We start from the raw sequence: 27,621 nt of genomic DNA, 5'->3' as shown, positions 1-27,621 counted from the left end.
CCATTTTAGAAATGCATGGAAGGTGTTTTCTTTCTCAAGCGATCTTAAAGCTAAACTTTATTGACAGTAAGAATACAATTGGCAGCCAAGGATGCCTCTCCTGTATGCATATTGCAAGTTTTGTTGCTGCTTTATATCACCTTTGCTACGTCGCGTCCTCGGGGACGATTTTCGAAACTGCGTGTATATTACTAGTAACACAGTCACTGATAACAACTTAATCAACCTTGGCCGACTGCCGACGATTGGCGGATGGCTGGCATTTATTCGGCAGCCGACTTCACTGGCCCCCAGCAGGGGCGGCGCCAGGGGGGGGGGGGGCAAGGGTGGGCTGGAGCCCCCCTAAAATTCTCGCCTGCCCCCCCCCCCCCCCCCCCTAAGCACACCCAAGTGCCCGGAAGCATATATTGAAAACCTAGTAGGAGCAGAGCTAGCAACCGACGGCGAGAGCTGATTGGCTACTTGCGCCGAGGGACGCTCTGACGTCACACCATAGCAACGGTGACGGTGCCGCTCCGGACCTTGGCCGCGCGGGCTTTTCCGTCGAGAAGCTGGGCTGCACGACCATATCGAATCAAGCCATACGCAATTCGATGTGGCAATTCGATATGGAGGCTGCTTGCTCGCTCGTTTCAGCGATCGCTTTCCAGACTACAGTAGGCAGTGGAACCCAGAGTGCACCAGCGGCACGGCCTTGTTTAAGCTTGAACCGCGTAGGCCGCTGCACAAAAGCACGCAGAAATGTGGTTTGGTGTGAAGGGGAGAAAGATTCGTTCTGCCAGCCTCAAGGACCCCACAACCCGCGAAAGACTTAAAAAATGCTGGCCGTGGACAGCGGGAAGGAAAAGCGCACGTGGCCGTTCGGAGCAAAAAAAGTTAACCTCTGAAACAAAATTGTCATGCAAAACAAGAAAACGAACAAACCTATCAACTACATTTTAGAGAAACAATACTTCCAACTGTTCATCTCCTCTTGCTCAAGTTCGCGGATATTTATTTGTAAGATAGAAATGTGGTGTTTGAAGGGTCACAGCTTATGTACAACGCTGTATACCAGTTTCCTTTATTTCACGAGTTACACGTGGCATGATTGGGTCGCAAATCGGCCAAAGTGCGTGTATGTAGGCTCTGCGCAGTTCCGATTAAAGTTGATATAGGTGACATAAAGGCACGTGCTGGCTCCGGAGACTGCGCCGTGCGCATTATTGCAAAACTGTGCGCGATGGGAAACGCCTGCAATGCATTGTAAGCTTTAATTAATACGTATTATTTTATTATTATTTGCTGTTCGATAAAATAACTTAACGGGCGCTTTAGAGCATGTGGACCAAACTAGGTGATATAATAAAGGCACATGCTGGCTCCAGATACTGCGCGTACTTAACAAAGCAGCTCTCCGCGCGATGGGAGGCACCTTCAATGCACTATGAGCTACATCGGCCAGACAGGGCGCTGCCTCAATGACCGACTCAGGGAACACGAAAGAAATCTTAACAATAACGAGAGAAGTCATCTTGTTGACCACTGCGCGGCGTGCTCGAATTGTGAACCACGGTTCCGCTGCGCAAAAATCCTTGGCAGAAGTAGGCAAAAAACGGCCCGTGAAACCTTAGAAGCGTTTTTCATTATAAAAGCAGGTGAGGATTGTGTCAGCGACACTTCCATTGCGCTGTACAAAGCCGAAATTCAATTTCTGACGCGCCTTGTTTGAACGTTTTTTTTCTGTTTCCTGTTCTAAGGATCGCTGTGACGATGCGCCTGCGCAGCTTGCTGGTATATATACTTGTTGATCTGCGTTCAATAAATCAGTTGTTAGTTTGCGCCTGTGCTCGTCTCTTCTTCCCCTGTGTTGTGTGGTAGCGCTTTTACGATGTATTCCATGGCTTTAATTACAGCCCGTTATTTCGGTACCGAATGTTGCTGATAGGGTTTTTTTAATACAATTCAAAAAAGTTTGTGAACGGCGCAGCAATTTTTCGGCGCAAAATTGCGTAATGCTCTGGGAAAAGCTAGGAATACATTCCTAATTAAGGCAACTTTATTCACTAAACAATGCGCGTCGGATGCGATAGGAGATAGCTATGAGCTTTAAGTACAGCCTATGAGCTTTAAGTACTATGAGCTTTAAGCGCTATGAGCTTTAAGTACAGCCATTGTATTGCGATGCGTAATTTTGGCGATTACATGAAGTTTCTTAATAGAGTTCAAATAACTCCATGAACGGCGCAGCATTTTATTGTTTTTTGCAATGCCCTGGAGAAGTGTAGGAATGCATTCCTAATTAAGGCAACTTTATTCACTAAATAACGGCGCGCGTAGCGCTCATGGTTTGGCAAGGTTCTCCAGTAGTCATCGGCGGCCCAGCGCAAAACGAGAAGCGCCGCGAGAGAGAGAGCGGTTCGGGCGGCCAAACGCACGCAGCGCGAAAGCCAAAACCGCGTACGAAGCAGCGGTAACGGTGGCGCGGCCAAAGCGGCCAAGATCCGAAGCGGCGCCGGCGCCGTTGCTATGGCGTGACATCACAGCGTCCCTCGGCTCAAGTAGCCAATCAGCTCTCGCCGCCAGTTGCTAGCTCTGCTCCTACTAGGTTTTCAATATATGCTGCCCGGAAAGCTTACGCAAGGGATGCGGTATCAAAATAAAGTATCAAATTATTGGAAATTTCTGATCACAGGCTATTACCCTCTCGCCTGTGATAAACAGGCACTTGAAATACAGTGCGAACAGGCACGATAAGAAAAGAAATGGCTCTGACTGATAGTAGATTGAAACAAGAAAGTCCACAGTTTGTAGTTTCCTCTGCTTGTGTGAAGTAACAAGCTCGTGCGAGATCCTCTTTTCGAGGCGCGCCTTCCCCTCACACACCACCACCGCAGAGAATAAGCTTCGCCCTGCTGGGGCAACGAGCGCTGGGGAACCTTAGACAGGGTGCACGTGCAGTGGCGTAGCCAGGGGGTGGCACATTAGGCCTGTGACCCCCCTCCCTCCAAATATGCCATCGCATACAGGGCACAAAACAAAACGACGCTCGACCACGTCTGCCTGGCCGGCCCCAACTTCGGATCCAGGTAGTATCCCCCCCCCCCCTCACCTTAAACAAATTTCTGCCTGCGTGCCTGTGCACGTGTGGCCATAAGCAGGCTAGAACACAGGAGCAGCAAGCAGCGTGGGCTCAAAACCGTAGACGTTCATATACGGAGCCGGTTTCGATACCTTTTCATGTGAAGTTTAACCTTGGACATAGGGAGATCCCAGCCGCCCACGTACGTTTCTTTGCATATTCTGCAGGTGCAGTTGGGAGTACAATGGAACGCCAGAGCGTGCGTACGCCGGCGGCTGGGGGTCCCTGGCACTAAATCTAGAACACACAACACGCGATATGCGTGTCGTCTTTAGGCGATGCCAAAGCGGCACGTAAAAAAAACAAAACTGGACAAACTGCCGTGGTATTCCATTCGTTTGCTAGCTCTCGCGGTGTAAGACACACACTTTTTTCTTATTTTCTTACTCTGTGCTCGCTCCCAAGCAGTGTTCGTGTCACGCATAGGCATACGCAGGGTTCCCCTTCAGGAGGGGCGAAGGTTCGTCGCAGTGCCACCCCTCCCTCTTATGTCAATGCATGGGGCTGACTTGGCGCTCCCCCCCAGTCGCAGCCTCTATTATATCAATGTGCAGACCTGACTGCGCCCCCCCTGCCCCCCGTCGTGAAAGAGAAGACCCGAGAAGTTTGTCCGGCGACGTCAACGCTTCTCTGCCGGAAAAAGCGTACAGCCTCCGCTCCCTTTGGTTCCCGCGTATACTTGTGAAGCGCGCGCTGCACGTGAAACAACCCTAGTTCCGCCATGTCAACGCGACAAAGAAGAGGGAATCATAGCTGTGTCGTCAACTGTGACAATGGCCATGTAAACACGAAGGGGTCGACTTCAACATTCCCAAACAGAAAAAGCAGGCGACAAGCATGGATCGCAACAGTGCGCCGAGACAAGTAAATTTTTTTATAAAAATGAGCACGTGCACGATGCATTTAACCTGACAGGAGTTTATTCCTGCGTCACCACTCCTCTAAGCTTTTGAGTTACATGGAGAAACATATCTGCATCTTAAAAGCGCAAATTGCCATATTACTTTCAACTTGCATCTTTTCAGCACTGTCAAAAAATTGCGAAGGCATGTTTATGCTGCTACTGTTATTCGATATTGTAGTAGTTGAAGTTGTGTACACATGTGGTATTTGTGATGTGTGATTATATATTTTTTGTATCTAAGCAGCGCCGATGGAAGAATGTGGTTGCCAAAAGCTTCGACAATGATTTGTAGCAGCCATTTTGTGGAAAACTGCAAAATGACTCAAGCGAGCACACTTCTTATGTACTGACGATAGTTCCAGCGGCTTACAGGAAACGGGCATCTCACGCAGAAACGGCGCAGAGGTATGATAAGCAGCGAAGCGCATAACTGACTATGCATTTTAAAGCATTCTCTTTAGACTGTTGATTCCAAAATTTACGCTCAGCGAAAATTTGTTCCGCGCACGTGCAATTATCAAGTAAAGCTAGAACAAAAGGGTATTTATCATAAACGTGACCCCTTCATACCACCACGTTTTAAGGGTAAGATTGGAACGCAGTTAGTAACAAGGACATTTGTCTATGCAACAAGCGCGCCCGCCCTGTCTATGTGTTTTCTTCATTTGCAGTATGGTCGGGATTTTGGCGCGAAATTGACTATTTAATTGAGACATGTACTAACTAGCCTAACAACGAGTACAACAAGCGCATTGCTCTTTGGATACCTTTCATTAAATGTAATAATGATTCAAGCAACGGACTACGCACAATGTTTGATAAATAAATTTCCATACATAGCTATCTCCGTGCAGTTCTCGTATGACATATTTCTGTGCACACCAGATGGTCGCAATCGCTAGTTTTTTTTTAATGAGGCATTTTGCCATCGCACATGTTTTTATAGAGTTTGATTATGGCGTTGTCTGCTACCACTTGCTCCGCATCTGCTACATGGCTGAGCAGATCGCTGACCTTTCACCAAATTGCTGCCACGAAAAAAATCTTAAATTGCGGCGATCTTAAACGCGACAAAAGCGTGTACATCCTAACCGCGCGCGAGGCGAAACTCTCAAAAACACGTGCAGAACGCGTGTAGCGTGGGAGCAAAGGAACAGGTTTTTTAAAGACAGGTTGAAGGGAACATCGGAGAGGTCAACATTCTTCTAACGAGTTTTGCCCACCCATTCAACGGCAGCGGCCGACCCCGCAGCGCCCTCTACGGCGTGGGTCTCCCCTGCCATCCCTCCAACGTTCAGTCTACATTGGCTTGTCTCAGTATGTCACAGAAAAGGTCTATTGCCGACTTTTTTTCGCCTTCGAGCAAGCGGGCCAAGCAAAAAGCTGTCTCCCCCGAGCTTTTTGCTTCCACAGCAGAAGATTCGGAGACGCTTCAGGAACAAGAAAATGCTCAGTGCTTTGTTTCAATTCCGCTTGAAGAGACTGTGCGTAGCATCGCGTCTGACGATGCTTGCCCGTCCTCGTCAGGGCACATGGACCGCGAATGTGATGACCTTTCCGCATCGTGTGCAGCAAGACATCAACCTGATTCTGCGACAGAATTCACCGCCTCTGATGTGGATGTCGACCACGCAGGCCAGTTGGACATTTCGAAATTCAAGATAGAGCAACCCACACAGCCAATACTGAACCCATTTCCATCTAAGAAGTACGGCAAATTGAGCAGGAGCTTCAACTCAAACTGGTACCGCCTATTTCCTTGGTTGAAGTACAGCGCGCAGGCTGACGCAGCTTTCTTTTTCCCTTGCAGAATGTTTTCAACTGGTGACAATGAGAAATCTGCATTTGTCAATGGTGGATACAGTAATTGGAAAAATGCCCTAGAAAGAGACGGTGGCTTCAGGAAGCACGAAAACTCACTCGTGCATAAGACTTGCCAGGCATCGTGGGTTTCCTTCACGCAGATGAAGGCGGGAGGACAAAGCTGGTCGGTTGCAACACATCTCAGCGACGCGTACTCCAGGGAGGTGCAGGAAAATCGCCTCTATATAGCAAGAGTTGCCGATATATTGCGATTTACTGCCGTTCAGGGAATCTCTCAGAGGGGCCACGATGAAAGTGCCAGAAGTGAAAACAAAGAAAACTTCGTTGAGCTCTTGAACTTGTTTGCTAAATATGACGACATTATAGGAAAGAAACTGAATGGCGGAGCAGCGAATGCGAAGTACGTTCATCACTCGATACAAGACCAGATCCTCGAAATTCTAAGCCACATCACATTAACAAGTATAAAGGAAGAGATGAAAAGCTCCCAGTGCTTTGCACTTATCGTCGATGAAACCAAGGATCTAAGTAAGACGGAACAGTTGTCAGTGGTAGTAATGTACTACCTCAATGGGGCTGTCTTTGAGAGGTTCCTTGGATTCCGCAACGCTGAGCAATTGGATGCTAAGTCGCTCCTGAGCTACGTCAAGGAAACGCTGAATCGCTGCGGCATTGATTCTCAACTGTGCATTGCTCAAACATACGATGGTGCAAGTGTCATGAGCGGTACGTCACGAGGCGTCCAGGCACTATTCAGGCAGGAAGTGCCGCAGGCAGTGTACGTACACTGCATGAACCACCGTCTCAATCTTGTCATCGTGGATGTCTGCAAGGCGATAAAACCGGTGAGGGATTTTTTCTCTCTTTTGGAAAGCCTTTATGTATTCCTAAGTGGATCTGCAGTTCACTCCCTCTATGTAGATGTTCAAAAAAGGTTGTCTTTGCCTGTGACAGAGCTGCAGCGTCTCAGCGATACACGATGGGCCTGCCAGATAACGGCTTGCACAGCTGCCATGATAAGCTTTCCTGCCATTCTTGTATGCCTCAGCGAAGTCATCGCTACAAACAGCAGGCGGGCAACGGAAGCCGGGGGTCTGCTGGAGCAAATGAACTTCTCTTTTCTTTTCCATTTAAGGCTATTCACCAAGCTACTCAGCCGCCTTAAGGTTTTTTCGGACATATTACAAAGTAAAGACTGCAACCTTAGTCAGGCATGCCTCATGGCGCACACTGTCATTGACGAGTTATCCGAAATCAGAAATTCGCAGAGCGCGTTTGGCACTGTGTGGGAGCAAACCTGCACTATTTCTGAGGAGAACGGGGTCCCCCAAAGGGAAAAGCAGAGAACGAAACGCCTTCCGCTCCATTTAGAGCAGTTTGTATTAAGTGAAGGACGGCCCGTTGAAGAAGAGTCTCCAGATTCAAAAGAAACTTTCAGAGTCAAAGTTTTTCTGCCCGTTTTGGACCACCTCATTGTGGAACTGACTAGGCGATTTGCGGAAAATAATGACGTACTCTGCGGAGTCAGCGCCCTCCACCCTCAAAGTGAGAATTTTATGGACGTCTCCTTGCTCAAGCCTTTCGCTGAGCACTATGCATGCGACATCAACAGCGTTGAAGTTGAATGCAAGTTGGTAATTAAACTTCTTCAGCGCATCGAAGCCGAAAGGAAGTGCAAGATAGAAACATTGCTGCAATTGGTCACCGTCTTGGAAGAGTAAAGTTAGCCTTTCACGAACTGCACAAGCTAAGTGTTATCGCCGTGACGATACCGGCATCACCATCTTCTTGCGAGCGCACATTTTCGTGCCTTCGAAGACTGAAGACTTATCTTCGCAGCAAAATGACTAACAACCGTCTGAGCGACCTAGCTGTGCTTGCGGTAGAACGGTCTCTAGCCAATAACATAGACCTTCAGCGTGTTGTTGACATGTTCGATGCTGCACACAATAATCGGCGTATACGTCTGCACTAGTATGCCGGTAAATGAAACTCTATAGTACCTTTGCGGCACTTTCATGGGAAAAATGTTCGGGCACGGAAACCCGCTTCGCCATCGAATAATTCCGGCCGTTTTTCCTCGCTTTCAAACAAACTGCAAAAGGTGCCCCGCTTGTCTGAGGCCACGTCGGTGCCCCGCTTGTGTGGTGAACAGTGCATAGTAGGAGAGCTGACACGTTTGTGAAAACTGGTGTACTGTTTAGTCAGATGTGAAATGACTTACCTGCCTATGCGTGATCCAGTTTTACAAATCTATGCCCTTCATTTGTTTATTCTTTTGCTACATTGCTTCTTTTTTCTTTTCCCATTTCCAACGTTTAGCAACACCAGCAGGTGCAAGAACAGCCTTTTAACATTTTGTAATCTGGCGCATCATTACGAAACTTGGAATTGATATGAAAATTACTTAGTGGTGTTAGTTATCTCTGATGCTCTCAAATGACTCTTTCGAAGCTATATTGTGATCTAGTAAACACGTGTTATTTTGTTGCTGCTGGTTACCAAGCTTAATTTCTTTTATTTGGTACTGCATTTTGTATATCGGTTGTTTGACAAACTGTATCAATTTTCATTTTACTAGCAATACAACTGCTGTGTAAACATGCTAAATATTAAGTTGTATCCTACTGCGTTGCTCGAATATCTTACTTACACTGTTGTGTTTAGAACCTGGGCCTTTAGCCCAGCCAAACGGTTTCAGCCACCGACTAATTGGTGTCCTCTTGTGTTTTCGGAAGATTGTGGTGAAAGATTGTGGTATTTCGTGACTAAGCAGCACTTGCGTGCAGCAAATGAAGCAGTTGCAGGTGAGCTAATAGATAGCTATCCTTGGCGAGATTGCAGTGAACTGCGCATAGCAGTAGATACAGCTACAGTGTACTAGACAGCAAAGACAGCGAAGCAGCATAGCGGCGTCAAACCGGTCGACGCTGATGACGTAGCTGACGTCGTGACACGCAGGCTTGACAAGTTCTAGGAGGCGTTGCTTCGGCTCGACTTCTCCCAGAGGCTTGGCTGGCTACCTCCGACTACATCACAGCTGCGCCCATTTTCTCAAGTTGCTATCGTTCTGGTAATATTATCAAGGAAGCTATAGATCAGCTGTTTTTCGCCCAGCTAATCCCATTCTAACCCGTATAAAGCTAGCGCCTAGGTGATTTCTTTTGTAAGAGTGTAAGAGTTGATTTAGATCAAGAGAAAATCTTTCAGATAATATATTACGTTGAACTCACCTAAGCAGAACAATACGCATGTTTATTGACGTGTTGAGCTACTGAACGAAGCGTAGGTGACATGTAACAGGACATATCGTAGACTTCCATCGAAGAAGTTGGGCGTTTATAAAAGAAGAAAAGGGGAAGAGAGTAAGACAGTGAAAATACAACGCATAAGCTTCCCACTTGCTTGCCCCCCTGGAGGAACTCACTTTTCGTGGTTGCCCCCCCCCCCCCAGTAAAAACATCCTGGCGCCGCCCCTGGCCCCCAGACATTCGGAAAGGGCTGGTCCGAGGTGCGCTGCCGGCAACGTCAGCACTTGGTCGGCGGCGTGGTTCGGGCCAGCCGTCGGTGGCCGAGTGAATGCCGAGTGCGCCAAACATTCGTCGGAGTGAGCAGTTGCCAGTCGGCAACGCATCGGACTGACCTTGGTTGCCGAATGAGCCCAGTAAAACAACGTGTATTTATTTAGGGTGCCATAAAATATATTGTTGCGTGAGTTTAACTAACATTGCCATGTATACGTATCAATATAAACATCGGTGCGTTTTCTTTATCATTCAGGAACATTACCTGGGAGACAGTGAGAGACATTATATCTGTGGTCTTAAGCTCGATTACTTTAATTGGCAGAGAGTACTCGCGCGACAACCCGATTTCATTATTGACTAAATAACAAAACATTATTAGTCATTGAATTCGTACATAGTGTTACCCGGTGATCGTATCCACTTTGAGAAAATATATATATATATATATATATATATATATATATATATATATATATATATATATATATATATATATATATATATATATATATATATATATATATATATACCCGCACTTCTCTTGTTTTTTTTAGTAGTGACACTTTGTATATATATATATATATATATATATATATATATATATATATATATATATATATATATATATATATATTGTGGCGAAGCCTTCGAACAGTGGGTCGTCCTCTCCAGCGCCTTCTAGTGGGTCTCCCTTTTCATAAGAAGAAGAACAGCTCGTGCAGAGAGTCGGTCCCCGCATTGACTGTCGCTGTCGTGAATCATCGCGGAGTGTCCGCCGATAAACCTCTTAACAATTTGGTGGAGAGTGCTGTGCCCTTCAAACACCTTCGGTCCGAATTCGATGCCCTTGGAGCTTCGATCCCGTACCGTGCTTTCAACCATGCACCAAGACGCTGCCCAGCAAACGCTTCCTCCTACGCCTACGCCATGTCCCAATGTCCCCCGCATCCGCGACCCTCCTGTCTTCACCGGCGCGGATGGCACCGACGTCGAGGGCTGGCTGGCCATGTACGAACGCGTGAGCGTCCCCAACCATTGGGACGAGGCAGGTAAACTGGGCAACCTGTTTTTCTATCTCGCGGGTGTGGCCGGCATGTGGTACAACAACCACGCACCTGATTTCCCGACTTGGTCCACTTTTAAAACCGCTGTCGTCGACGTGTTCGGCCGTCCGGCCGTTCATAAGCTGCAAGCTGAACAGCGTTTACGTGAACGAGCCCAGCAGACCGGCGAGTCCTTCACAAGTTATATTGAGGACATCCTTGACTTGTGCAAGAAAGTCGACGTGAACATGTCAGAGGCTGACAAAATCGCGCATGTTTCTAAAAGGCATCGCCGACGATGCCTTCACCATGCTCCTGGCAAAGAACCCCCGCACTGTGGCAGAAGTCATTACGTTATGCCAAAGTTATGACGAGCTGCGGCTGCAGCGCTTGATGACCCGTCGACCGCCACCACGTGATGCTGATCTCTCGGCCTTGTCAGCAGTTTCTGACCACGCAACCTTGCTCGCTGAAATCAAGTCGTTCGTGCGTGAGGAAGTTGCCCGCCGGGTCTCTTTACTGGCTTTTGCTTCCCCACAACATGCTCAACAGCCGTCAAGTACACTTCTACCTCCGCTCCGCCGAGCCATTCAGCAGGAAATCGCGGAGGTCGTCCCTGAATACCACCTGCCGCCTCCTGGATCTGCGCCACTCAGCTACGCCCTAGTTGTCGCCAGGCCGCCCCAACCGATTTCTGTCGCTGTTCCCCTAAGTTACACCGAAACCATCGTGAGGCCCCAGGCCTTTGGAGAAACTGTCTCGCCTACATACTCTGGCGTCACCCACATGCCCCGAGTGCCGCCTATGCACTCATACCATGCATTCATATCAGCAGCTGACTCGCCCATCGCGTTCTGCGACATGGATGGGACCCGCGAACCGATGGCGCACTGCTGACAATCGCCCCATCTGCTTTGCTTGTGGTTGCGTCGGTCATGTGGCACGCTATTGCAATCGTGTGCAGCAACCGCAGGTCGCCTCCAACTTTTCCAGCCAATCAAGCCGCTCTTATGACCAACCACCGCCTATGTCACCGTCGTCCTGCCCCGTTCCATCTACCCGCTGTTCACCATCTCCACGACGTCGCTCACTGTCGCCGATGCGGCCACGTCCACTCGAGGGCGACCAGAAACTAGTCGTCGCAGTCCACGAGGCAAGGGCTACGACGCTGTCGAACTGCGGAAGCCCTCAGGAAAGCCCGTCGAACGTGATAGACGTGCTTGTGGATGGCGTTCGTGCATCTGCCCTTGTAGATACTGGAGCTGCCGTATCCATGATGGACGCAAAACTTAGCCGATTACTGCGCAAAGTGACCACGGCGCTTTGCGGGCTCTCCCTCCGTACAGCCAGCGTCCAAAGCATTCACCCTACGGTGATGTGCACAGCCCGCCTTAAGATTCAGGACGTGATGTATGCGGTCGAATTCATCATAATTTCTTCATGCTCTCACGACGTCATCCTAGGATGGGATTTTCTCTCCCGCCACGACGCCGTCATTCATTGCGCACCAGCAGAAATAGGACTCGCGCAATTCTCTTCTTTGACGCCGGCCGACAGTCCATCTGCTGCAAGCAAGTTACTCGTCAGAGACGACACTCAAGTGCCTGCAAACTCGTCCGTGGCGGTGTCGCTCTACTGCGCAAGCCTTTCTGACACCGCTGCACTCCTCTCGCCATCTCATCGTGTTTTGATAAGAAAAGGCTTGCTGGTTCCTTTCGCGACCGTGCAACTCACTCACGGCAGCACCACTATTTTTGTTGTGAACTCATCTCCGTACAGCGTTACGTTGGTGCGAGGAGAATGTCTCGGCAGATTGGAACCCATCGAAGACGCGCAAGTTATGGATCAACCCGATGACATGCACTGCCCAAGTTCCTGTACGCTTGGTGCTGTTTCGACTTCTGCTTCATCATCCGATGATATATTCGGTCCCTGCATACCCGACGACCTTACGCAGGGCCAGCGTTCCCAGCTTTTGGGCCTGTTGGAAGAATTCCGCTCTTCTTTCGATGTCGCTCAACCTTCTCTCGGCCGCACATCCACCGTTACGCATCGCATCGACACAGGCGCACAGCCACCGCTGCGGCAACGTCCATATCGCGTATCTCCCACAGAACGCCGTGTAATCAACGAGCAAGTCGACGACATGCTTCGCCGCGATGTTATTCGCCCCTCTAGCAGCCCCTGGGCATCTCCTGTCGTTCTCGTCACGAAGAAGGACGGTTCTGTGTGGTAATGTGTGGACTACCGACGCCTCAACAAGATCACTCGTAAGGACGTGTACCCACTTCCGCGGGTAGATGACGCGATTGACAGCCTGCAAGGAGCAGAATTCTTTTCATCCCTCGATTTGCTCTCAGGGTACTGGCAAGTACCTATGGCTGAGGACGCTCGACCAAAGACCGCTTTTGTCACCCCCGACGGCTTGTACGAATTCAACGTCATGCCGTTTGGGCTGTGCAATGCGCCCGCCACCTTTGAGCGCATGATGGATACTGTTCTGCGCGACCTGAAATGGCACACGTGCCTGTGCTACCTCGATGACGTCGTCGTTTTTGCTCCGGACTTGTCGACGCATCTTCAACGCCTTCGGCATGTTTTAACGCGTCTGAGCGACGCCAGTTTGCAACTGAACCTAAAGAAGTGCCGATTTGCAGCTCGGCAGCTGACAATACTCGGCTACGTCGTATCCAAGGACGGAATTCTCCCTGATCCAGCCAAGCTTCGGGCCGTGACCGAGTTCCCCAAGCCGACATCCGTCAAGGAACTGCGCAGTTTCGTAGGACTGTGTTCCTACTTTCAGCGCTTCATTCGAAACTTCGCGACTATCATATCGCCGCTGACGGAGCTTCTCGGAAGTAACGGGCCTCTCCATTCGTGGTCACCACAGTGCGACGACGTTTTCACAACACTTCGTCGTTTGTTGACGTCGCCTCCCCTACTCCGCCACTACGACCCTACGGCCCCTACAGAGGTACACACGGACGCCAGTGGTGTCGGTCTCGGCGCTGTCCTTGCGCAGCGCAAACCAGGGTTCCCGGAATATGTCGTGGCGTATGCAAGCCGTACGCTTACAAAAGCCGAGACTAATTACACCGTCACTGAGAAAGAATGTCTGGCAATCGTCTGGGCCCTTACCAAGTTCCGACCTTACTTGTATGGTCGCCCATTTGATGTAGTCACCGACCATCACGCAGTGTGCTGGTTGTCGTCATTGAAAGATCCCTCAGGCCGTCTCGCCCGGTGGGCAGTTCGCCTGCAAGACTACGACATCCGCGTGCTGTACCGCAACGGAAGGCAACATGCTGACGCCGATGCCCTGTCGCGCTCTCCCTTGCCTGACGACAATGCCCACGACTCAGCGTCTCACCATGCCGTTTCTTCCATTAGCATTCATGCCGTTGCTACTGAACAGTGCAAGGATCAATGGATTGCATCACTGATAGACTTGCTGACTGATCTATCCACTCCGTCCACTCGCGCGTTGCGCCGTCAAGCCCACCATTTCGCCGTTCGCGACGACCTCCTCCACCGACGCAATTACAACGGTGACGGCCGCCAGTGGCTACTAGTCATACCCCGCAGTCTGCGCTCTGACATATGCGAATTCTTTCATTCTGATCCGCAATGTGCGCATTCCAGGGTATCGAAGACTTACCACCGCATTCGCCAACAGTACTTTTGGTGCGGCATGTACCGCTACGTGCAGAATTTCGTTCGCTCCTGCATAGAATGTCAGCGCCGCAAAACTTCATCGCACCTGTCGCCGGTAGGTCTGCAACCTCTATCTTGCCCTGCCAGGCCGTTTGGGCGCGTTGGCATCGATTTGTATGGACCACTTCCACTAACGTCGGCCGGTAACCGCTGGGCCATTGTTGCTGTGGACCACCTCACGCGATACGCCGAAACTGCCGCTCTCCCCGCGGCTACAGCGAGCGATGTGGCCTCCTTCCTGCTCCAAAGATTCATGCTGCGACACGGTCCACCTCAGGAACTGCTCAGTGATCGAGGCCGCGTCTTCCTGTCTGAAGTCGCCGAAGCCATTCTCAAAGAGTGCAACGTTGTTCACTGCAAAACTGCTGCTTACCACCCGCAGACGAATGGCCTCACAGAACGCTTCAACCGTACGCTGGGCGACATGCTCTCCAAGTACGTCGCTGCCGATCACACAAACTGGGATGCCATTCTACCCTTCGGCACTTACGCATATAACACCGCCCCTCAGAGCACTACTGGCTTTTCACCTTTCTTTTTATTATATGGAAGGCACCCGTCGCACACCATCGACACTATACTGCCGTACAAGCCAGATCCGTCCGAGTGGGCGCCTATTTCTGCTACAGCCAAGCTTGCTGAAGAGTGTCGAGAGCTTCCAAAGACCTTTACAGCGCATGATCAAGAGTGGCAAAAAGGCATTCGCGCTGACACCAGCACTACTGCGCCCACGTTCCTTCCTGGAGCGCTCGTCTGGCTCTCGATCCCTACCACTTCAACTGGCCTATCTTCAAAACTATTGCCCAAATACGAAGGCCCCTACTGTGTCGTCGAACGCACTTCCCCTGTAAATTACTTGATCGAACCCATCGAACCATCTTCGGACATGCGCCGTCGAGGGCGCAACATTGTCAACGTGGAGCGCCTCAAAGCCTACCACGACCCGCTCATAGTAACCAGCTGTTAGGTCGCCAGGTGGCTCCCTCTTCGTACCCGGGGTAGTTGTGGCGAAGCCTTCGAACAGTGGGTCGTCCTCTCCAGCGCCTTCTAGTAGGTCTCCCTTTTCATAAGAAGAAGAACAGCTCGTGCAGAGAGTCGGTCCCCGCATTGACTGTCGCTGTCGTGGAGTGTCCACCAATAAACCTCTTAACAATATATATATATATATATATATATATATATATATATATATATATATATATATATATATATATATATATATATATATATATATATATATATATATATATATATATATATATATATATATATATATATATATATATATATATATATTGTAGGGAACTATGCGAACGACGACGAAGCAGCATGAAACGGCAAACCACAGCGTTGGTGCACGCGCGACCCGAGCTTGCGTTTGTTTTGTATTTTCGGCCTGTTGGCGTTCCTCGCTCTTCTGGCGTTCCTCGGCCTTCCAGTAGGTCTGTACGTGAATAAACTGCGTGACATCTGGTGGAGGTGTGTGGACTCCCGTACAAACCTGGAACTTCGCTCCCGTAAGCTTCCCCCTCTACGTGACACGAACATGACCACCGAGACGCCTGTCCAGGTGGGACCTTCGACCGTCCATGTCACTTGCGGTGCCGTGTATCCTCAACGAGACCCTCCTATCTTCACGGGCTCCACTGAGTCGGACGTCGAAGATTGGTTGGCGAGGTACGACAAAGTCGGCGCAAGTAACAAATGGGACGACCCAAGTAAGCTTGGCTACGTCACATTCTACCTTGCGGACACCGCGCAACTGTGGTTTAATAACCACGCAGCTTACATTACTACGTGGTCTGCATTCAAGACGGCTATTACGGATGTCTTTGGACGACCTGCGGTACGCAAGCTTCAAGCCGAGCACCGTTTATGTCACCGTGCGCAGCAACCAGGCGAGACCTACACGGGCTACATTGAAGATGTGTTGCATCTATGCAACCGCATCAACTCTACCATGCCTGAGGAAGAAAAAATCAGGCACATATTGAAAGGCATTGACGACGGCGCCTTTCAGATGTTGCTCGCGAGAAATCCCCCCACAATTGCTGTCCTCGTTTCCCTCTGTCAAAGCTTCGATGAATTGCGTAGGCAGCGCGCAATTGCTCGTCAAGCCCTCACGACGCCAGACACGCTCGCAAGCTTGCACCTAGCTTCCCATCCTACCGATCAGCAGCCGCTGCTTTCGACAATCAAGGACTTCGTCCGTGAAGAGGTAGCGCGCCAGCTGTCACTGCTGCCACTGACACATGAGCCCACGCAGGCTTTGGCACCGGACCTCCAACACGTCATTCGGACCCAAGTCGCTGAAGCCCTTCCGCCGGTGCATCAGCAACCACCAGTCACTACGCCTCTCACGTACGCCGCCGTCGCTGCTCGTCCTACGCAACAGCGTATGCCATATGCTCCACCTGCCACGCCACCCTATGTCGTGCCTACAACCCCAATTGCTGCGCCGTATCCCTACGCGAGATCTTCAGCTTCATTTCACCGTCGCTCAGACGCTTGGAGACGCTTGGAGGACGCCGTCACGGCCTATCTGTTTCGCCTGTGGTATCGCTGGACACGTCGCCCGCCACTGTCGCCGAGATCCCCCTCCAGTCGACACCGTGGGCAGGCCAATGGCGTCGTCGTCTAGGACGCCATCAAGGTACGCCACTGACAGTCCTCGACCCTACGCAAACCATCGGTCACCATTGCCCCGACGACGCTCCCTGTCACCTATGCGTCGCCGACCTGCTACGGAAGAGGCAAACTGATCGCTGCAGCTCCGGAGGCAACAGCTGCATACAATTCGAACTGCTTAAGGCCTCCATCTTTCTCGCCGCAAAACGTTATTGACGTCAATGTTGAGGGGACCGCTGCACAAGCGCTTATCGACACAGGGGCCGCCGTTTCCATAATCTGTGAGACCTTATGCCGCAAGTTGAAAAAGGTGACGACGCCTCTTTCGGGCCTGATGCTCTACACGGCCAACTCGCAGTGCATGGAACCTACAGCTGTGTGCACTGCACGTGTCATTATCCAAAGTGAACTTTATGCCATTGAATTTTTTGTGCTGGCATCCTGCTTCCACGAAGTCATTCTTGGATGGGACTTTCTTTCGCGTCATCGGGCCATCATAGATTGCTCACGTGCAGAAGTTGCCCTTACACCACAGCCAACCTCTTGTTTGGTGGATTCTCTTCCTGATCCTTACAAACTTGTCGTTGTTGCAGACACGGAAATAGCACCGAGAACATCCACCCTTGTAGCCCTGACCTGTACGGCTGCTCCTGCCGGAACTGTTTTGTTCACTCCGTCTGACGTATTTACCCGCCGCCGTAGCCTACACCTGCCCTTTGCCGTACTCACCGTGGAATCCGGTGCTACCGCCATGCTCGTCGCGAACTCGCTATCGTCGCCAGTTACCTTACTTCGCGGAGAATGTTTGGGTAACATACAAGACGTTGACCTCTTGCGCCCTCTAGAGTTCGCCGAACACGCACCTCACCTCCATATCAATGCTATGACGCCACCTGTGGCCCCACTGCCTGCGCCAGACTCATTCTAGCCCTCTGTTGCCGCTGAGCTATCGCCGACACAAAGAAGGGAACTCTTGTCCCTTCTAGAGTTCCGTTCTGCCTTCGATTGCGCTCAACCACCTTTGGGTCGCACAGTGAACATCACGCACCACATTGACACCAGTACTCATGCTCTCTTACGCCAATGACCATATCGAGTTTCAGCAGAAGAGCACCGTATTATCAACGAACAAGTCGACCATATGCTCAAGCGCGGTGTCATCCAGCCATCGCAGAGCCCTTGGTCATCCCCTGTTGTACTTGTGCGCAAAAAGGATGGGTCTATCCGATTCTGTGTCGACTACCGCTGGCTCAATAAGATAACTCGGAAGGATGTGTACCCGTTGCCACGCATCGACGACGCTCTCGATTGCTTGCAAGGGGCAGAATATTTCTCCTCTTTAGATTTACGCTCAGGATATTGGCAAGTTCCAATGGCTGATCCTGATCGATAGAAGACTGCATTTGTAACACCTGATGGGCTGTATGAGTTTAACGTCATGCCGTTTGGACTCTGCAACGCCCCAGCTACCTTCGAACGGATGATGGACACCATCCTTCGCGGTTACAAGTGGAACACGTGCCTTTGCTACCTAGACGATATCGTCGTTTTTTCTCGCGACTTTTCCACTCACCTTGTTCGTCTTCGTGCTATTCTCACGTGTCTCACCTCTGCTGGCCTTCAACTTAACATCAAGAAGTGCCATTTTTCCGCACGTCAGCTCACTATACTGGGTCACGTCGTCTGCAAAGAGGGTGTTCTCTCGGATCCGGCGAAACTCCGCGCCGTGGCCGACTATTCGAAGCCCAATTCCATCAAGACGCTTCGAAGTTTTATCGGCCTGTGCTCATACTTTCGTCGATTTGTGCGCAACTTCTCTTCCATCATCGCGCCTCTTACCAACCGGTTGACAACTTCCAAAGGCATTTCTGCTTGGTCAAAAGAGTGCAACGAATCCTTCACCGCGCTTCGACGGTTATTACTATCCCCTCCAATACTACGTCATTTTGACCCTGATGCGCCTACGGAGGTCCACAACGACGCCAGTGGTGTCGGTCTTGGTGCTGTATTGGCTCAACGAAAACCAGAGTACCGAGAATACGTGGTCGCTTACGCGAGTCGAACCCTCAAGAAAGCCGAGTGTAATTATTCCGTCACGGAGAAAGAGTGCCTCGCAAATGTCTGGGCTTTGACGAAGTTCCGCCCATACCTTTATGGCCGCCCTTTCGAAGTCGTCACGGACCACCACACTCTATGCTGGCTATCATCGCTCAAAGACCCGTCGGGGCGCCTTGGTCGTTGGGCGCTTCGCCTACAGGAATACGACATTCGTGTTGTATACCGATCCGGCCACAAGCACTCCGACGCTGATGCGCTATCCCGCTCGCTGCTACCGGCTGACCCAACCCCCTCGTCACCTTCTTCAGCTGTCATAACACCAATCGACTTCACAGACATGGCATCGGAACAACGCGAAGATGTGTGGATTTCCCAACTCCTCGCCTTTCTGACTGATCCGTTGGCTAATTTGGTCTCAAGAACTATCCGCCGTCAAGCCACACATTTCGCTATTCGAGACGACCTACTCTATCGGCGGAATTACACGTCTGAAGGTCGGAGGTGGCTGTTAGTGATACCCAACCACATGCGCTCGGAAATCTGTACTGCTTTCCACAACGACCCGAAAAGCGCTCACGCTGGCGCTCTCAAAACGTACAACCATCTACGTCAGCGGTACTACTGGCGCGGCATGTACACATTTGTCCGCAAGTACGTACGTGCTTGTACTGCATGCCAGCGACGTAAAGTCCCACCTCAACGCCCTGCCGGTACACTTCAACCTCTGCCTTGTCCAGCGCGTCCGTTTGACCGCGTCGGTATCGACTTATACGGACCACTTCCCACGTCGTCTTCTGGAAATAGGTGGATAATTGTCGGCGTGGACCACCTCACGCGTTACGCGGAGACGGCAGCACTACCCGCAGCAACCGCGAGGGAAGTTGCGTTTTTCATCCTGCGCAACTTTGTTCTTCGCCATGGTGCTCCCCGCGAACTTTTGAGCGACCGGGGGCGTGTTTTCTTGTCTGACGCCATTCAAGCGTTGCTCGCTCAGTGCAACATGGTTCATCGCATGACGACAGCATATCACCCGCAGGCGAATGGGCTCACAGAACGATTTAATCGCACTCTCGGTGATATGTTGACGATGTACACAGCTTCAGACCAGACCAATTGGGACACTGTCCTTCCATTCGTCACGTATGCGTATAACACCGCTACGCACGCGACAACAGGGTTCTCCCCTTTCTTTCTGTTGTACGGACGCGAACCATCGTGCACGCTGGACACTATCCTCCCATACACGCCCGACTCCTCCGAGTACACTGCAATTTCTGATGTTGCCAGGTACGCAGAAGATTGCAGACGATTGGCCCGTTCACTGACAACCGAGGATCAAGGCCACCAGAAGCTACGGCATGACACCGACCGACATCTCTCTACTTTCACGACTGGTGCTCTCGTTTGGCTCTGGATTCCACCGAGCACTCCTGGCCTTTCGTCGAAATTACTGGCACGATACCACGGGCCCTACCGCATTCTCGCCCGTACGTCACCAGTCAATTATGAGATTGAGCCTTTGACACAGTCTCATGACTTACGCCGTCGTGGCCGAGAAATTGTGCATGTGAGTCGCCTGAAGCCGTATTACGACCCCGCTGTAGTGACTACGCCTTAATTTGCCAGGTTGGCTACGCTATTCACCGGGGGCCAATGTAGGGAACTATGCGAACGACGACGAAGCAGCATGAAACGGCAAGCCACAGCGTTGGTGCACGCGCGCAACCCGAGCTTGCGTTTGTTTTGTATTTTCGGCCTGTTGGCGTTCCTCGGCCTTCCAGTAGGTCTGTACGTAAATAAACTGCGTGACAATATATATATATATATATATATATATATATATATATATATATATATATATATATATAAGCAAAAGAAGTGTATACTTAAGGGTTTGTTTTTCCGTGTTTTGACACAATATTAATGAGATATAACAGACTGTAATGCCAAGGAATGTATAGGGGAAATTATTAGAACCAATGAAATGTAAATAAGAAGAAAGAGAAGTGGGTGAATAAATAACCAGTCGTGAGTAGGAATCGAACCTACGACCTTCGAATAGCGCGTTTGATGCTCGAACCACTGAGCTACCACGACGGCCATCCCCCCCCCCCCCAGCCACTTTATCGGGTTTATATGGGAATTTAGACGTGGGAGTGTCAGTCAGCGCCGTCTGTAGCCATAGCGGCGGGTATGGAACACCCTTTTATGAGCCTGTGTGGCGTCACGTAGCACGTGAACTTAGCTGACCAACAGTCCCTCGTATACAACCTAACGGCACCAAGTCTGCCAGTACGAGACCCTCGTTAATGAATAAGGGAAGAAGTGTATAACTAAGGGCTCTTTTTTCTGTGTTTTTACACAATATTATTGAGATGTAACAGACAATAATACCAAGGAATGTATAGGGGAGGTTATTAGAACGAATTTGATGTAAATAAAAAAAAAGAAAAGTGGGTGAAAAAATTTTGCTCATCATTTCGCCATTCGTGACGGCCTCCTATACACCGACGCAATTACGACGCCGATGGCCGGCAGTGGTTACTCGTGATACTCCGCAATCTGCGGTCGGAGATATGTGAATCCTTCTATTCTGATCCGCAATGCTAGCACTCTGGGGTATTGAGCACACATGTCGCCAGCCGGTTTGCAACCGTTACCTTGCCCTGACCGTCCATTTGGGCGCATAGGTATCGATTTGTATGGACCACTTCCTTTGACGTCGGCTGGTAACCGCTGGGCCATTGTCGCCGTAGATCATTTAACGCGATACGCCGAAACCACCGCTCTCCCTGCGGCTACTGCTCGTGATGTAGCGTCCTTCCTACTGCATCGATTCATACTGCACCACGGTCCACCCCAGGAGCTTCTCAGCGATCGAGGCCGTGTCTTCTTGTCACAATTCATCGAAGCTATTGTCACTGAGTGTCATTCTGTCCACCGCAAAACTACTGCTTACCACCCGCAGACGAATGGTCTCACCGAACGCTTCAACCGCACCCTCGGCGACATGCTTTCGATGTACGTCGCCGCCAACTACATGAATTGGGATACTATACTGCCCTTCGTCACCTACGCCTACAACACCGCCCCTCAGAGCATGACCGGTTTTTCACCTTTCTTCTTGCTGTACGGAAGGCACCCGTCATACACCATCGACATGATACTCCCGTACACGCCGGATCCATCTGAGTGTGCACCTATTTCTGAGACAGCCAGGCTTGCTGAAGAGTGTCGCGAGCTTGCCAAGACTTTTACGACACATAAGCAAGAGCGGCAGAAGAGTATTCGTGATGGTTCCGCCACTTCTGAGCCCACGTTCCTTCCTGGTTCCCTTGTATGGTTCTCAATCCCGACCTCTGTAGCTGGCCTTTGCTCCAAAGTACTCACGAAATACGAAGCTGTTAGGTCGCCAGAGTGTGTCTACCGCTCCCTCTTCGACCCCGGGGTAATTGTAGAAAAGCTTTCGAACACTGAAATGGGTCGAACTCTCAAGTGCTTCCTAGTAGGTCTACCCAAAAAGGACGCCGTTCACGCTGAGAGTCCGTGCTTGGCCGTTACTGTCGCCATTGTGTATGCTTGCAGTGTACCGGCTAATAAACGCCCTAACAATATATATATATATATATATATATATATATATATATATATATATATATATATATATATATATATATATATATATATATATATATATATATATATATATGTGTGTGTGTGTGTGTGTGTGTGTGTGTGACGCTATTGTGGCCTGGCTCATGCACCATGTTTATTCGAAAGCACTTCTTCTTCCTCAGCTTCTCCTACCTTGCCTTCTGTCACAAACGAGCGCTCAAAAAGGGCGTGCCACCGAATTCTGCCGAGCAAGCGCCAGAGAGGCGCCTCAAGGTCAACGATAAAGAAGAAAACAAGCAACCAAAGGCTCCCCGGGCGCACCGTCTCTCCCCCTCGGAAGCGTAGATTCGCCGACCAACCTCCTCACCTCGGCGGCCGAGCAAGCCCTGGCATGTTCTCGAAGGAAAGGGGCGAGGTGATGCAGACTTGCGTCACGTGTCGCGGACGGCCCTCGAAACACCTCGTTGTTTCCCCAGCCTTGGCTGTGCATCGCGCCGACGAAACGATGAGAACTTTGGGAGTCTAGCGCGAAAGGTATTTAGCTGAGCAGCGAAAAAGGGAAAACAGGAGAAGAGGAAAGTTTGCGCCAGGGTGCGTAGGGTGTTCCGCCTTGTCGGCGAAGGCTTCTGTCCTCATTGACAAAGCATGTAATGAAGAGAATTTCCACCTGAGGGGTGAAGACTCGTGCTACAAGCAGAAGAGTGTGTCTACCGCCAGCGAGTGAAGACACGTTGCAAAAGCTGCGCGTGGGAAGCCGACGTGTTACCGTCGAAGAAGTTTGGTGCTTGGAGAGCAGCCAATTGAAGACGCGAGGTTTCCTGAAAGAGAAACTTTGGGGGGAGCGAAACGACAACAGCGCTGGACTTTCAGTGAGTGATTCTTGGAAAAGTATCATTCAGACTTTGTTCCAAGGACTTTGGATTGAATAGGTTTTCGGACTCTTTAGTCTTTAAGTGTCTTGGTTGTTCGATGCATGTGATTACATTGTAGTGCGTATTGTTGTTTGTGTCCGTTGTTTCGAGTGTAGATGATTGTACTGTGTAGTACGTTGCTTGATTGGTGACATATCGCATTTAACTTTTGTCGAGTGTGCATATTTGTGTGTCGTTCGATCTGCCATAATTGAGAATATAATTTTGTTTTGTTTATCAGCTCTCGGCTCTGACCCATTCTTTGGACCACAGCCGGCGTCCGCTGGCACGCCACATAGGACCACTTTTAAATTGTCCACGCTTTCGTGGTTCATTTCAGGGGGCCAATACTTCGGCCCTTGGAATTAGCCCGGCGATCACCTCCCTAATTAACGGGACTTGTGACACCTTCATACGTCACATGATTCCCCCTCTCCCCGAAAGATGGCACTGGTCACAAACAAGAACAAATTCAGGAAGAGACTAAACAAAATAATGCCCAAATTTACAGTTTCACGTCTCGACGAAGTTCCACAACCCACTAAATCTTCAAGGTCAAGGGAACATTCCGGTGAATTCTTTAACAACTCTGGTGGGCGAGGTTGACTGTTGCGTTCTGACCAACAGAAGCATGGCTTGAAGGTAGAAATTACTGATGACTGCAATTCGTGCGAGGAATGAACAAGGGTGGAAGTCCTTGTGGCATTTGAGGGTAGGATGTCGTAGGCACTGAGTTCTACGTCGTAGACGCTGCTTTCTGTGTCATGGCTGAGATAGAACTAGTGCTTAAAGCTTGCATGTGCGAGAACTGAAGCTGATGATACGGTGCCTGTGTTCCTTCATTGTACACGTGGTAGATGCATGTCTCTTTCGTAGCTTTCTGTGGCCTTCTCTCAGTTTTTTTTTAAATCGTAGACACGACCTTGAGAACTGGTGCAGAAAACTTTGTCGATGATGCTTTCTGTTAAGATGGTTTAGGCATTGACTTTGTCTTTGCTTCTTCAATTGATGTTTTCACCGATTAAGCCATAAGTGTACTTATGATGAGGTTTCGCTTGTTCACTGTCTTTGTTCGAGTAAGCATTGTAGTGCTGGGGGTTCGTGGAGTTGCCTTTGTTGAAATTGCTCCTTTTGTTGCGAAAGTTGGTCGGATGGGTATCTTTCAGGAACACGAGTTTCTTTTTCATTGCGCGATGATGTGATCTGTGGACAGTCGGTAGTCGATACTCTACTGCTGGGCGTGTCTTGCGATGAAAGCAGCGTGACAGACTGATGAGAAAGCTCCCAAGATGATTGTGAGTCATCATAGATTGTTAAATGCTTCTGCCAGTTGACAATGCACTGGCGTTGGTAGATTTGAAATTTCCGCAGTGCTCTGACTCACATGTTTGTTATCACTTGACGATGAGAGCACAACAGACATGGCTTGAAGTGGCTCTCATGGCATATGTTTTTCTTTTTGCAGCTTGATTAGGCTGTGAATGTCTGTCGAAAGACTCTGGTCCGGAACGTCAGGGTGTGGGCTGGTATTGTGAGGATTCACCAGATCGTCACGCGTAAATGCCGTCACACGTACATTCGAAACCGACTGGGTCTTGTGTGTGACACGAAGCATCAAGTGATTCGGATGGTTCAGTAACATCTGAAGTGTTGTGGTGCAGTGAACACGTTGAAAATGCCGATTTCATTGCTCTTGGGAAAGCCGGCTTTAGGTTCAGTCTTTTGGCGAAATGGTCTAGATGCCTTTGGGTATACGGAGGCTTTAGCTTGTCTGTTGCGATGTGAAAGTTACCAGTCGGTGTTCGAATGCGTGACGTTTTTTTCGGAAGGGTCATATGATGGTACACTGGTGGTATATTTTCTCTGAGGCCTGGCTTGGAAAATAGGCTTACTGCGGAAAGACTTCGAGTAACTGTGATGGGTGAGTTGAGAAGCTTTCCGCTGATGCGGTGTGGACAGATGTTTATTGTTTTCTTCGAAATGGGTGATCATTTCTTCTTTGATCTTTTTCCAAGACTCGTCGTTCTCGAAGATGTGGGTGAGGTAAAATTTGAAAGTCTTACCGGAGACGTAGTCGGTAAAGTTGATGACCATCTCCCATTCCAACCAGGATGCAGTGGCGGCGTGGAGCTCAAATAGGTTGAACCATTCTTGTACGGGTTCGTCGTCCGCTGATTCGGTGTACTTTGGGATGTCAAGGTCAGCTGATGGTGCTGTACGTCATGACGGTGGTCATGGTGTAGAGTTGGGATGCACTGTGTGGTCCACGTTCGGTCACTGCGTCTTGCTGTGGTGTTCAATGATGATGGCCGGTTGATGAAGTGGCTGCCAGGTCTTCATCCTGTCGACTCGTGTGACGCTATTGCGGGAGATGTGGCCTGGCTCATACGCCATGTTTATTCGAAAGCACTTCCTCTTCCTCAGCTTCTCTTACCTTGCCGTCATACGTCACACACACACACACACACACACACACACACACACACACACACACACACACACACACACACACACACACACACACACACACACACACACACACATATATATATATATATATATATATATATATATATATATATATATATATTATAGTTACGGGGTCAGTGCCTTCTGTAGAAAATGCATTTTCAGAGGAAAAACCACAGGCAAGAGTCACAATGGCTCAAAGACTGAATGGCACTCTCGCGCGCCTGTCAGCTAATTGTGTTCTTTCTCTTCCTTTACTTCATCTCCGTAACAGGATCCAACCATCTCGGCGCGAGTCTGGAGAAGTGCGACAGAAGTAGGGTTTCATACGTGAAACATAGACAATGTCAACAAGCGACTAACTTGGTGACGTATTGGAGTGCAATGACGCTATCTCGTAGTTGACGTCGCTAACTTGACGTAAGACTAGGTAGGATCCTGCGTATCGGGACAAAAGTTTTTTGGAGAGACCTACACGGCGACACGGTGACCAGAGAAGCACGCGGTCACCTGGGGCAAACGTTATATTAAGATGCCGTTGGTTGTAGCGGGCTTTTTGCATATCCTGTGACCCGGTGAGACGAGACTGGACAACTTGACGAGCCATGTGAGCCCGGTCAAGGGCTTCGCGAGCATACTCGGAAGCAGATGGCTTGAGAGGTGAAGTGGTTTCAAATTGAAATAAATGGTCGCTACCATACAAAAGATAAAAAGGTGAGAATCCCGTGGTGTCATGTCGAGAGGAATTATATGCGGAAGTCACATATGCCAACGTAGTGTCCCAGTCACGATGATCTTCGGAGACGTACATCGAAATCTCTGTGAACGCGCGGTTGAGACGTTCAGTTAGGCCATTAGTTTGCGGATGGTAGATGATAGATAGCTTATGTGCTGTAGCACACGATTGAAGGAGGTCGTCAACAACTTTGGACAAGAAAGAGCAGCCGTGGTCTGTAAACAGCTGTCAGGGTGCACCGTGGTGTAAGTTGATGTCACGAAGAGTAAAATCCGCGACGTCAGTGGCGCAACGGGCTGGCACTGCCTTTGTTATCGCGGAACGGGTCGCATATTCTGCGGCGACGGCGATGCATTTATTTCCCAGCGTCGTCGTCGGAAAAGGGCCAAAGAGGTCGAGTACCACGCAATGAAATGGTTCAGAGGGGACTTCGATTAGGTGAAGATATCCTGCTGGTACCAAAGAACGTCTTTTCCGACGCTGGCAGAGGTTGTGAGTGGCGACATATCGACGCACGCTGCGGTACAGTCCTGACCAGAAAAAGCAACGTCACACGCGGTCGTATGTGCGAAAAACACCGAGGTGTCCCGCTGTTGGTGCTTCGTGAAGTTGTTCAAGTATGGCAGGCCATAGTTGACGAGGAATGACAAGCAGAAGCTCAGGGCCTTCAGTGCTGACGTTGTGGCAGTAGAGGATGCCGTCATGCAGCCCGAACATACGGGATTCAGCGACATGGCTTTCAGACTGGATGGCGTCGATGATAGTACGCACTGACTCATCCCGTCGTTGTTCAATGCGCATATCGCCTATGTCAGTAAACACCATTACGCTGCTCTTCAGGTCAGTCGCAACGTGATCAAGAGGATCCACCGGATGACAAGAAAGACAGTCTGCACCTTGTGCAAACGGCCAGACTTGTAGGTGACGTTAAACGAAAATTCCTGGAGCCTCAGATCCCAGCGACCCAGACGTCCAGTCGGGTCTGTCAGCCAGCAGAGGGCGTGGTGGTCCGTAACGACTGAGAATATGCGACCATATAAATTTGGCCGGAACTTGGTGACGGCCCAAGCT

At 49.9% G+C, this 27,621-nt stretch overlaps 1 pseudogene; it reads left to right on the top strand.

Annotated features, from left to right (window-relative positions):
• The first annotated feature begins 6,023 nt into the window (after positions 1–6,023).
• Positions 6,024–8,226, top strand: LOC142788218 (zinc finger MYM-type protein 1-like; annotated as a pseudogene).
• The last annotated feature ends 19,395 nt before the right edge of the window (positions 8,227–27,621 follow it).

The sequence above is a fragment of the Rhipicephalus microplus genome, unplaced genomic scaffold, assembly GCF_043290135.1.
Source record: "Rhipicephalus microplus isolate Deutch F79 unplaced genomic scaffold, USDA_Rmic scaffold_48, whole genome shotgun sequence".
NCBI classification, from domain to species: Eukaryota; Metazoa; Arthropoda; class Arachnida; order Ixodida; family Ixodidae; genus Rhipicephalus; species Rhipicephalus microplus.
Note: the sequence above shows the minus strand (reverse complement) of the source record. Positions and strands in the feature narration are given on the sequence as shown.